General features: G+C 38.1%; 2 long non-coding RNA genes across 2 annotated transcripts; both read right to left on the reverse strand.

Annotated features, from left to right (window-relative positions):
• Positions 1-6184: 6184 nt before the first annotated feature.
• LOC110863955 lies at positions 6185-6787 on the reverse strand. The gene is made up of 4 exons (XR_002549497.2): positions 6638-6787; positions 6473-6540; positions 6334-6390; positions 6185-6234 (listed from the first exon to the last, which is right to left on the reverse strand). It is a non-coding gene; the product is annotated as an uncharacterized LOC110863955 (long non-coding RNA).
• Positions 6788-6865: 78 nt separating this feature from the next.
• On the reverse strand, positions 6866-7195 carry LOC110863956. The gene is made up of 3 exons (XR_002549498.2): positions 7172-7195; positions 7007-7074; positions 6866-6924 (listed from the first exon to the last, which is right to left on the reverse strand). It is a non-coding gene; the product is annotated as an uncharacterized LOC110863956 (long non-coding RNA).
• Between the last annotated feature and the right edge of the window lie 6367 nt (positions 7196-13562).

Genomic DNA, 13562 nt, shown 5'->3' on the forward strand with positions numbered 1-13562 from the left:
TAAACCCTTTATCCAATAGTTCCTGTAGTTGTGTCGAGAGTTCCTTCAATTCTGCGGGGGCTAGACGGTAAGGTGCACGAGCTATAGGCGCTGCTCCGGGAGCTAGCTCGATCTGGAATTCGACCTGACGATGGGGAGGGAGTCCAGGTAGTTCCTCAGGAAATACCTCGGGGTAGTCACGCACTACTGGAAAATCTTCAATCCTCTTTTCCTTTTCCTGCGTGTTGGTAACAAGTGCTAAGATAGCGGTGTGCCCTTTTCGTAAACACTTCTGGGCCTTCAAGAACGAGATAATGCCGGAGATTTCTCCACTTTTGCCACCTTGTACAATGAGGGGTTTGCCAGAACGGCGAGGAATACGAACTGCTTTCTCTTGACAGAGGATCTCAGCGCGTTGCTTGGATAACCAATCCATACCAATAACGACGTCGAAGCTTCCAAGAGTAACAGGGAAAAGATCGACACTAAATGTCTGACCAGACAACTCTAGTTTGCAGCCTTTGACAACATGTGAGGCCTCGATGTTTCTACCATTAGCTAACTCGACGATATGAGGAGAACTTAGTAACGAAAGCGGACGCTTAAGCTTCTTACTAATACGTAGGGATACATAACTAGCATCGGCACCGGAATCAAATAACACAGAAACATAACGATCATCGAGTAGGAACTTACCCGCCACGACATTGGGGTCATTCCTTGCTTCACCAGCTCCAATCACGAAAGCTCTTCCTCTAGCACCATTCCCAGCATTGTTGTTCTGATTGTTGTTCCCAGCTCCCTGATTATTGTTGCGGTTCTGATTCAGTTCAGGACAATCCTTCTTAAAGTGCCCCTCAGCTCCACACTTAAAACATGCCCGGTTGTTTCCCTGCTGCTGTTGCTGTTGGGGTTGCTGCTGGTTCTGTCTAGCTGGGAACTGACTTCTACAATCCTTGGCCTCATGCCCCATTTTGTTACATCGCTGACACTGGCCCTTCACACACTGCCCGCTGTGATGTCGATTGCACTTGTTGCACTTGGGGTGGTTTCCACGATAGCCACCCTGTTGTTGAGCGCCCTTGTTGTTTTCGGTTTTCCTTTGCTGTGCTGGGGCCTGAGTGGGGTTAGCATCCTTGCTTTGACTTCCTTCCCACTTACGCTTGTTGTCACTAGAAGTTCCGACAGTAGCACCGATCCTTTTGGGCAACCTGCCCTCCTCTACGGCCTGATCAGTGAGTTTGTAAGCAAGTCGAACGATCGGCTGAATGGTAGTGTGGTTGGCTGAAGTGACATGGCTTCGAATCTCTGGAGCCAAACCTTTGATGTACAGTTCGATCCTTCGGTACATTGGTCGAGACATGTTTGGGCAAAGAGCAGCATAGTCATTGGACAGCTTGGTGTAAGTTTCAATCTCTGACCCAACCATTTTGAGCTCATAGTACTCATTCTCAAGCTTGTGGATGTCATCCCGGTGACAGTATTCATCCTTAATCATATCCTTGAAATCCTCCCACGCAGTAGCATTTGCAGTTTCCAACCCAAACATCTGAATTTGCGCCTTCCACCAAGAAAGCGCGCTTCCTTCAAGCGTAGCAGTAGCAAATTTCACCCAATTTGCAGGGGGACACTCGCAAACAGCAAAGACAGCTTCAATTTTCTCAATCCAATGCAGAAGACCTATGGCACCCTCAGTGCCGTTGAAAGGGAGAGGCTTGCAATCCATGAAAGTTTTGAAAGTACACACTGGTGGTTGCGCAGGTGCATGCTGACCTGTTCGTGAGAAGCGAAGCGTATAGGTTTAGAGGCGAAAAGTCGATGTGGCGGTAGGATCTAAACATCCTAAAACAACGAGCTTACCTATAGGGTGAGCTGCGAAAGCTGCAGCCACTGTGTTGAGCAGGTTAGTGAACTGAGCCTGCGTCATGTTAATGTTTCCTCTTCCGCGTCCACTCATTGTCTTCATAACCAGAAAACACGGTATGAGTGTGATGTCGTAGTGTAGCGAGAATGAGATAGAAGAGAGAGGTGTGTCTATCCGTTTTAGGCATACTAGTACGTATAGTAAATCAGGAAACATAAAGCAAACAAGTAAACACTGGTCCGAGCTATGAGGTCAAATGTGTCGAGCCTTGCACTTGGAGTGTAGTGTCGTCGCGAGTCACGGGTTATAGTCTGGTTTTCTCCAAAAAGATTTTCCCCCTTTTTTAAAACCAAGTTCACTATAACCAATGGCTCTGATACCAATCTGTCACACCCCCAAAATCCACCTGCGGATAACACCCGCTTCGGGGGCGTGACTGACCAGGATCCAGCCACCAATTATACCGAATACTTAAGTTGATAACAAAAGTAATACTTACTATTCATAAGCTTAGCAAACATTAAGTTCAGAGTTTAAAGTTTTAATTTCCAAAAATAGTATTAAGTAGCGGAAGCATAAATAAAGTAGTAGTTAAACAAGTCCATGGTCCAAAATAAGGTAACACCCAACACAAGGGTGAACAGACACTACACGTTCCCAAGCAGCAAGCTCCTTCGTCACGGGTTACCTGCAAAGCATGCAGTAAGGGGTCAACAATAATGCTGAGTGAGTTCACTAGTTGTCCAGTTTTAATTTCCAAAAACTTTGTTTCACCGGTTAATTTATCCGTTTATACATGCCCTGGGGAGCTACCCCAAAAGTTAGCGACTAAACTGTTTTTCCAATACCGAACACTAGGTAACCGTTGCGTATCCGCAGGATGCCCCGATGTCAATGTTCTATCATCATTGACGGATTTCTGAGTACATTAGTTCACGACCGTCCCAAACCAGGGCACGGTGTGAGGCTGGTAAACACCTAAATAGCGCTATCAACTAATAACCCGCTCGCCTAACCCGGCGACTAATCGGTATTTGTAGTAGGGACTTGAGTGATAGAGTTTCGTTTAGTGCCGTTAGTTGCAATCCGTATAAACAGTAATTAACCAAAAGGTTTCCCAATACCCGGGAAGGAAAGGTAAGTTTTGTTCCCAATAACTAGGGAAGGTATGTAAATGGTATCCCCTTTTACCAGGGGATAGGGTTGTTAGTCTCGTGTCCCAAACCACCGGGACGCATGCTTTTAAGTTGTGAACTCACCTTGGGTTGCTCGGTAGGTTTAGGTTACTTGTCAATCACGTTGGTCACCACGTCCTAACATGGTTACCGGTATAGGTCAGGTTCGGTGTACAAGCATTCACGTAAAACACATATAGGCACGTAACTAACACGTATCAAGCATATAAGTAAACAGTGGGTTACTGGGCCGGCCTAAGTAATTAAGCAGTCAACAGCAACACATAATCCAGTCAACAGATAGTCCAAGTTAAACACATATGGGCCCAGTAACCAAAATGAACAGCCCACTCGCAACCAGCTGGTCTCGAGTCGCAACCAGGTGGTTTCGGCTTGTCACGCTGTGGTTGCGAGTCGTAACCGTGGTCTCGAGTCATCATGCTGTGGTTGCGAGTCGCAACCGACGTAGTCTCGAGTCGCAATCACGTGGTTTCGACTTGTCATGCTTTGGTTGCGAGTCGCAACGGTGTGGTTTCGAGTCGGAATGCTGTGGTTGCGAGTCGTATCGCCGTCGTTGCGAGTCGTAATCTGTCACTTTCATGTACACGTGATGATGCAGATATGACAGTCCAAATTGTACCAAGAATTCAGGCCCATATAAGGAAACAACCAATAAGATTTCTACAAACACTTTTCCTCATTTGACCATTAAACCATATAGATCAAACTTTGCCATTTTTTACATCTTCAAACCATATTCAAACAAGTTCATGTAGTGTTCATAGTTTTCTAGGGTTTTTATATCCAACAAAACCATATATTCATGAACCAAAAATCACATATTTTGACAAGATCATGATGCTAAACAAGAAAACATACATTATATAGCCGAAAATCTTATGCTAAACATCATCATTCTTGCAAGAAACAAAGAAGCATAGTGTAGTTGGCTATGAACACTTGTAAACTACCAATATCATGTCATTTTAGTCATGTTAACACATATCCACAAACTTTACAAAACAACCTAGTAATCATGCATAAACCACTAACCAAACATTTCTTAATTCATACAACATACATACATCTTAAACACAAAAGGAAACACTAACCGGTTATGAAAAGGAGGAGCCGAAAACAAAGAGAAGAGAATGAGAGAAGATGAAGTGTCCGAGTGATCCGAGCTTGACCGAGTCCTTGTCCGAGCTCCTTGCTTGAACCGAAAAGGGGAGAAGAGTGGTGTTGTTGTGGGTTTCTAGTTGAGAGGAAAATAGGAGAAGTGTGTTTGTGTGGTTTGTGTAAAGTGAAGGAAAGTGGGGAAGGTGGGGTATATATATACAAGGGGTGTTTCGGGATGGGTTTGGGGTTTCGACCCAAACCGGTTACGGCCCAAAGGCCCACTCGCAACCGCCCGGTTGCGAGTCATGGTCTCGGGTCGTGGTTTCGGCTCTCATATAAATATATATACAATACATACATACATCGCATATCATGCAAAAATCACGTTTCCATTTAATAATATTTATATATACACACGAAATATTACAAGGTGATCGTTCGGAAAAACCTCGAGTGTCACACACCTAACTGAGCATGCTATTGATTCAATATGTTAAGCAATATAAGAATTCATAATGGCGACTCTTGTATGTATTTCGCAAAAAAAAGTATACCCACCGTAACACCAACATATGTATCTATACTTCTATCTATACTACTTTATAAAGCATATAGGAAGGATAGAATGGTCTTTTGCCACTTTACAACTCTTTAAAGCCCATTGTACAAACCTCTTAAGCACAAGTGTTGAAAACTTGTTTTCAACACCTGATGATACCACGCGGATCTTAGCGGATCTACTTGACCCGGTTTTTGTTTGATGGATCCAATATATTCGTATTATCACAGTTTACAACCACAATTTCATCCGCCGCTCCACATTTCAGTTTTTAGTTTATCTCCAGTGGTAAGTAGTAAAAAAACAAAAAGGACAAAAGTCAAAGAAAAGCTACTGACATGACTTGCTTTTTGAATTGTCTTTGGATTATAAGTTGAAGTTGGATTCTAACTAAACACACTTCACATCCAATACAAATATAACACACATAAGAAACCAAAACAGACCATCATGCTTCATGGTTAAAATAGAATAACAAAGTTAGTTTCTTTAAATACAAAAAAGACCATTATAAAGCACACAAACTATATAGCTTTTAACCTAGATTCTTATTTCAAAATTCGAAACAACAGTAAAACAAAGCCAGTTGAATTTTTATAATATTTCAAATCTGCATAATCAAAACATAAAAACACATATAACTAATTATATCTCCACACACAAAATCTTTAATTTTTCCCCTAAATCCCCTAAAGAATCAAGCTTAAAAATACAAATATAACACACATAAGAAACCAAAACAGACCATCATGCTTCATGGTTAAAATAGAATAACAAAGTTAGTTTCTTTAAATACAAAAAAGACCATTATAAAGCACACAAATTATATAGACTACCAAAGTAATTGGATCAAACCAATCCTAAAAAAACAAAGTAACAGCAAACAGGTCAAACACTTACAAACGGGTCGATCCAATTCCGACTATGTTTATATCTAACGGGTCAAACAATAAATTAGCTAAAAAAATGTGGCAAGCAAGTCAAATAGGTAGACAGCCGTGCAAAGTGTACTTTTAGTACATAAAATTTTTGAATCAGTTTATTCAAAGTAGTATATTATAATAATGATACAAAATCTGTGCTTATATTGGACACCCTAATTATTTATCAAAACCATTCGAAACGTGTTTTGGGTCGACCTGCCCGTAGTTTTGGCCCATTACACAGCCCGCCTAACCGGCCAAGCACCTAGCATGAAGCAATGAGAAAAAGAGCAAAAATCATACCTACTCCCATTGATGTGGGAAAGTTGTTCACCACAAGCAACTTGAAAAGATAGATTGAAATTACTACCTGCAGGAGAAGGGGCAAGAAACAAAAAGCTCATGAACAAATAAATACGTTATACGATGACAACAGGAAAGATGCATTAAATATTAAGTAAATAAAATCGGTAAATACCTTAAAAAACAAACTCCAGTCGCTTCCTTCTGCCAAGATTCTAGCTACATTACCTACTTCATTCCTTATTCAATTGAGCCGCACCATGTTCGACGGTTGAAGCGTGTTAAGCAAACTTCAACCTACAAACCGTAGAGCTGCACAATAAGAGTATCACAATTAGTATAATTCATTGAAAATTAAAAACTGAAAACAAATTATGTGTTTGAACTTTAAACAAAGAGATGGGGTCTCACTTGACTGTCAATGTAGCACCGTATATCCTTCCATAGTCCTGTTGTTTTAAACTTCTCCTGAAATGATGTCGAAATTCCCATTTAATACAAAATTCAATGATTTTTAAAACCTTTAAACGTCAAAAACAAAATCAATTACCCCTAAACCATGTGGGGAATCAGATCGAGATGGCTAGTAGTCGAATCAGCAATTGGATCAAACCAATCCTAAAAAAACAAAGTAACAGCAAAACTACTTTTAATTAGAGAGATTCAAATTTAAATCATATTAAGCGATGACTATTTGGTATGTGCATGCACTCACCATAACTCCCATGTTGAGGCTGTCCGCCAGCCGATTCCTGTATGGTTCCTTCGCCGGTGAGCTTGCAATCGGATTCTCCTTACAAACAAAACCATAATTCAGTAACCGATTAGATCAAACAAAAAGCCCTAATTATGAAACAGAAATTACGTTTTCGTATAATTCATTGAAAATTAAAAACTGAAAACAAATTATGTGTTTGAACTTTAAACAAAGAGATGGGGTCTCACTTGACTGTCAATGTAGCACCGTATATCCTTCCATAGTCCTGTTGTTTTAAACTTCTCCTGAAATGATGTCGAAATTCCCATTTAATACAAAATTCAATGATTTTTAAAACCTTTAAACGTCAAAAACAAAATCAATTACCCCTAAACCATGTGGGGAATCAGATCGAGATGGCTAGTAGTCGAATCAGCAATTGGATCAAACCAATCCTAAAAAAACAAAGTAACAGCAAAACTACTTTTAATTAGAGAGATTCAAATTTAAATCATATTAAGCGATGACTATTTGGTATGTGCATGCACTCACCATAACTCCCATGTTGAGGCTGTAATGATTTTGTTGTAAACTGTGATAATACGAATATATTGGATCCATCAAACAAAAACCGGGTCAAGTAGATCCGCTAAGATCCGCGTGGTATCATCAGGTGTTGAAAACAAGTTTTCAACACTTGTGCTTAAGAGGTTTGTACAATGGGCTTTAAAGAGTTGTAAAGTGGCAAAAGACCATTCTGTCCGCCAGCCGATTCCTGTATGCTTCCTTCGCCGGTGAGCTTGCAATCGGATTCTCCTTACAAACAAAACCATAATTCAGTAACCGATTAGATCAAACAAAAAGCCCTAATTATGAAACAGAAATTACGTTTTCTATATAAATCTCACAGAACATTAAAATAATCACAAAACCAACACAGATCTAAAAGTATTATCACACATCTAAAAGTATTATCATAGATCTAAAAGAATTATCAAAGATTCACAGATCTAAAAGTATTATCACAGATCTAAAAGTATTAAAACAGATCTAAAAGTATTATCACAGATCTGACAAAGCCCTAATGCAAGAAATTAAAATTGGTCCATTCACAGATCTGACAAAGCCCTAATTATCAAACAAAAAGCCCTAATGTTGATCCATTCACAGAACATTAAAATAATCACAAAACCAACACAGATCTAAAAGTATTATCACAGATCTAAAAGTATTATCACAGATCTAAAAGTATTATCACAAATCTAAAAGTATTAAAACAGATCTAAAAGTATTATCACAGATCTGACAAAGATTAAAAAAAAACGTACAAAATAGGGTTAAAAACATGACCTGTTCCATGGATGAAAGGGGAGAAGACGGTGATGGCAAAGACAGGTTCCATGGATGAGCGGTGGAGGTGCGGTGGAGGTGCGGTGGAGGTGCGGTGGAGGTGCTTCAGTTATGCGGTGGAGGTGCTTCAGTTATGCGGTGGAGGATCTAGGGTTTAGAAAGTGAAAGAAATGTGGAGCGGCGGATGAAATTGTGGTTGTAAACTGTGATAATACGAATATATTGGATCCATCAAACAAAAACCGGGTCAAGTAGATCCGCTAAGATCCGCGTGGTATCATCAGGTGTTGAAAACAAGTTTTCAACACTTGTGCTTAAGAGGTTTGTACAATGGGCTTTAAAGAGTTGTAAAGTGGCAAAAGACCATTCTATCCTTCCTATATGCTTTATAAAGTAGTATAGATATACATATATACATGTATATATATACATCTATACATATATACATGTATATATATATATACATGTATATACATGTTTTTAAGGGTTTTGGGTAAAAAAAAATAAAAAAAGCGCCGAGTAGATATTTTAAAAAAAATAAACAAGTTTTGGTGTAACACATGTTACAATATGAATGTAACATGTGTTACACCTAAACTTGTTTATTTTTTTAAAAAATATCTACTCGGCGCTTTTTTAATTTTTTTTTGTCTAAAACCCTTAAAAACATGTATATAACATGTATAAATTTTTTCAAAAAAAAAAAAAAACATCGGGAGCTTTGAGTTTCCCGGGTTTTCTAAATTAAAGTGGGTTTTCTATACATCCTTCTCCTATATATATATATATATAGGGAGAAGATCATGCGAGAACCACCTTTTATTGTGAGAACCGCGAGAATAAATGTGAACACACCAAAAATGCCTAAAAATAGCTAAAAATCACACAAATTTTTTTAATATTTTTTATATGAAAATCGCTACTTTTTGAAGCCAAAAATTTTTTTTTTGACCACTAAAAGTAGCGATTTGAGCATAAAAAATTTTAGATTTTTTTTTTATTTTTTAAGATTTTTTTTTTTGATTTTTTTAGGTTTTTTGGGGTTTAGTTTTTAGCATTTTAGCTTGGGGGAGGGGGGTGGGGGGGTTTAGGTTTTTGGGGGGTGGGGGAGGGGGGTTTAAGTTTTTTTTTTTTTTTTTTTTTTTTGATGGGGGGTTAGGTTTTTTGGGGGTTTTAGTTTTTAGCATTTAGCTTTAGGGGGGGGGGGGGTTAGCTTGGGGGGGGGGGGGGGGAGGGGAGTGTTAGGTTTTTTTTTTTTTGGGGGGGGGGGTGGGGGTTAGGTTTTTTTTTAGGTTTTTTTAGCTATTTTAGGTTGCTCACATTGGTTCTCAAGGTTCTCACAATAAGGGTGGTTCTCGCATGAGCCCCTCCCTATATATCTTATTGTGAGAACCTTGAGAACCAATGTGAACACAACCTAAAATAGCTAAAAAAACCTAAACCCCCCCCCCCCCCAAAGCTAAATGCTAAAAACTAAAACCCCCGAAAAACCTAAACCACCCCTACCCCTAAAACCTAAACCCCCGAAAAACCTAAACCACCCCCCCCCTAAAACCTAAACCCCCCTCCCCCACCCCCCAAAAACCTAAACCCCACCCCCCTCCCAAGCTAAAATGCTAAAAACTAAACCCCCAAAAAACCTAAAAAAATCTAAAAAATCTAATTTTTTTTTTTGATATTTTTTATGCTCAAATCGCTACTTTTAGTGGCAAAAATTTTTTTTTTTGGCTTCTAAAAGTAGCGATTTTTATATAAAAAATATTAAAAAAAAAATTTTTGTGTGATTTTTAGCTATTTTTAGGCATTTTTGGTGTGTTCACATTGGTTCTCGCGGTTCTCACAATAAGAGGTGGTTCTCGCATGATCTTCTCCCTATATATATATATATATATATATATATATATATATATATATATATATATATAAACCATTAAAAACTACATAAACATAAATAATAATTACAAAAAACATAGTATCAAAATAAAAACAATCATTCTTCGTCGTCTTCGTCGGTTTCGAACCCAGGAAACATTGAAACATGATCCACCAACTTAGATCGAAGGTTGTGATGTATATCCCTTGACTTGATCAAAAATTCATTTGTTGATTTATCTTCGTCTGTAACTGTTATGTTATCTGGTTGGGGGTCATCGTCATCATAGTAGGTATCGACCGCTCTACCTTCATCCTCCAAAATCATGTTGTAAAGAATGATACATGCGTACATCACGTTTCCAATCTGATCCTTGTCCCATAGTTGACAAGGCATTGCGAATATTCGCCACCTTTTCTTCAAAACACCGAACGCTCGCTCGATGTCTTTACGTGCAGCCATTTGGACCCTGTTAAACTTTAATCTCTTTGGATCCAGTGGCGGACCCAGAATTTTTTTCCAATGGGGTCCGTTTTTTCGGTGTTTAAAATTTTCATAACAAAACGTTAAAATTTTTGGGTCGTTCCTCGTTCGGTTAGAGCGAGGTTTGAACTAGATTTAAAAAAAAAACAGAAAAAACAAACTATACAAGGATTGAACCCATGACCTCTTGTTGTAAAAGAGAGAGGTTTACCACTACACCAGCTTTCCTTTTCTTTCTATGGGGTCCACCTAATTATATTTATGGGGTCCTAATAAAATTTAATATACCGGATCTACTAATTTTTTAAAAAACATTGGGGTCCGTGGACCCCGATCCTTTCAATGTGGGTCCGCCCCTGTTTGGATCTATGGTACCGTGTCTTGTGAACGATTTTACGAAAACCCCCCACTCTGGGTAAATCCCATCAACTAGGTAGTATCCATACACGTACTCACCCCCGTTTATAAAGAAACTTCCTTTGGGTCCTATACCATTTACCCGATCATTGAAAAGGGGCGAGTGGTTTATGATGGTGATATCGTTATGTGAACATGGCATACCAAAGAACGCATGCCATATCCAAAGACCTTGGGACACAACCGCTTCAAGCATGATGGGTGGCATCCCGTGATATCCACTTGTGTGAGCGCCTTGCCATGCGGTTGGACAAAGTTCCCAAGGCCATTTCATACAATCTAAGCTACCTAGCATCCCTGGTAGCCCATGATAATCGGCGTGATGTTCCAATATTTGTTGCATGTCACCGAATGACGGCTTTCTCAAATATCTTTTCTTATAAAGTTCTAAAATACACGAACAAAAGTTGTGAAGACTTTCTCTAGCTACACGTGCATACATTTTTAAATAGTCATCCATAATGTCCGAACTATTGTCGTACGCTAACTGTCTAAGTGCGGCCGTGACCTTTTGCCACGTACTAAATCCTAATTGCCCGGTTACATCTGGTTTTTGTTGGAAAAAAACATACTTCTCCTCAAGATCCCTAGATATCCTTAAAAATAAGTTTCTACTCATACGAAAACGACGCCTAAACATTTTTTCATCATACTTAGGTTCGGCTGAGAAATAATCGCTTACCAACAAATTGTTAGCGGTGTGCCGTTCACGAGCGATGTACCTCCTCCGTTTAGGTTTCGAAGTCTCTTCCTCATCGTCTTCCACGATTGCTTTCACCACCATCGCGATCGTTTGTAGAAGTATTTCCACACCATCATTAGATGATGATGACGATTCACTTGAACTTGAAGAACTCATGGCAAGATTGTGTTTTATGTGTTTGATATTGTGTGAGAAAAATGCTATATATGGTAGGGTATTTATATAGGAAAAAAGTTTTTTTTTTTTTTTTTTTTTTTTTTTTCTTTTTTTTTATAAAATTCATTCCCAACGGCTAGTCTAAAGGGCTACTTTTCTTGGCCAATGAGATCCCGCCATGTCAAGTTCGTAACCCCGCCCAACGCCCGGGCTGAAACCCCCGCCAAAGGGGCCATGCCGAAACCCAAGCCCACTCGGGGTGGTGACTTGGACGTTTGTACCCAACCCACGCCCCATACCCCATAGTCTTACCCCTTATAAACATTTATGAAATAGGTTCTACCCTTAACTACTTTAGTTTAATAAAATAAATAAATCATTTACATTATATTAATTTATATTTGGTGTACGTCTTTTGTTATTTTCAGGATAAATAATTTTGAAATATAATAAATATTTCAAAATATTATATTATCTCCTATACGAATTGTTTAAATTTATATTAAATTTAATTTTATAATTATCTTTTAATTCATACTAATTATCTATAATTAAGTAGGATATAGAGGAAAAAACTAAAAAATAGATGACTTCAATGAATGACGTGTGTCTTTTTATTGGTTTTTTTTATTATATAGTACTAGCGGTAAGACCCGTGTGCAACACGGGTCGTTTCTTAGAAAATTGCATAACACATATTGATAGAACATATAGATACATGTATAGATATTGTACTAAAACGTGTTATCTTTTACAGCTAAAAGACAACTATAAACATGCATCATCAGTTAATATATAAGATACATATGAGTATTTCCATTGTCCTATCCACAAAAAAAGGAGCACCGACCCATTGACAATGAAACCTGTTTATAGACATAAATACATATAGAACATGTCTAAGAAGCAAAAATAGTACCACCGACGAACCAAATGTACAACCACAAACAATCATGACATGAAACTAAGAGTACTTTATATTTTCACGAAATGCACAACTTTTTTTAACTTCAGCAATTGAGTAGACTTGTGAAACTCTAACGAAAGTTCATCACCAAAAGCAATATTGCAAGATCTCAGATAAGAAGACCATCCAACAATAGCGTAGTTGAATCCAGTATTGGTTTTTTGAGATGTTGTAAACAGTTCCTTGACTTCACATTTGAGATTCTGGATCTTGATAGGCTTAGGATTATCAGTATGCAGATCCAACGCAGAAGATACATCAGATAGCAGATGCTAAAAAACAGAAAATTGAATAGTGAATTTTATAAAATATTGATATATAACTGAAATTGTTGAAATAACGAAACAATGTAACGACTGCAAAAGCTTACAAGCCTGTCTTCAGCATGTGTGGTAAAGTGTAAGACTGATTCTGAAGTGGATGATACTAAACGAACCTTTTGAACTTTACACGGTCTATCAACAGCTTGGTTATCCTCTACAATTGTCTTGCCACGAAGTTTGTGCATCTTTTCAACCTAAGTAAATTAATTTAGAATATAACAACCCTAAATTCTTGAAAATTTATAACTTTCTTTATCAACACAAACTATCTTCTCAACTTAGCTTTAAAATTTAAGACTCAATCATACAGAAGAATATCAATATATCGAGACAATAATAAAATAGACAGTATAAAACTAATAAACGCTTACATTAGATACAACACTTGAAGAGGCAGAAATGTCACGAACAGGAAAATCTTTAGACTGTAGTTGAGGATCGTTAACATCATCAGCTATTTTTACAGAATGAACTTCAGGCTACAACAAAATTTAAAAAAACCTTCTTATACTTATTATACAATAAAATATATGCGTAGGAAATTATAAATTTACAGCATTTTTAACATCTGACTCATCAACCAGACGCGCAATCTTTGAATCAAATAGCCCATCATCAGCAAACTATATTTATAAGAATGATCATATATAAGAAACCATATTTGAAGTCAT

The sequence above is a fragment of the Helianthus annuus genome, chromosome 6, assembly GCF_002127325.2.
Source record: "Helianthus annuus cultivar XRQ/B chromosome 6, HanXRQr2.0-SUNRISE, whole genome shotgun sequence".
NCBI lineage: Eukaryota > Viridiplantae > Streptophyta > Magnoliopsida > Asterales > Asteraceae > Helianthus > Helianthus annuus.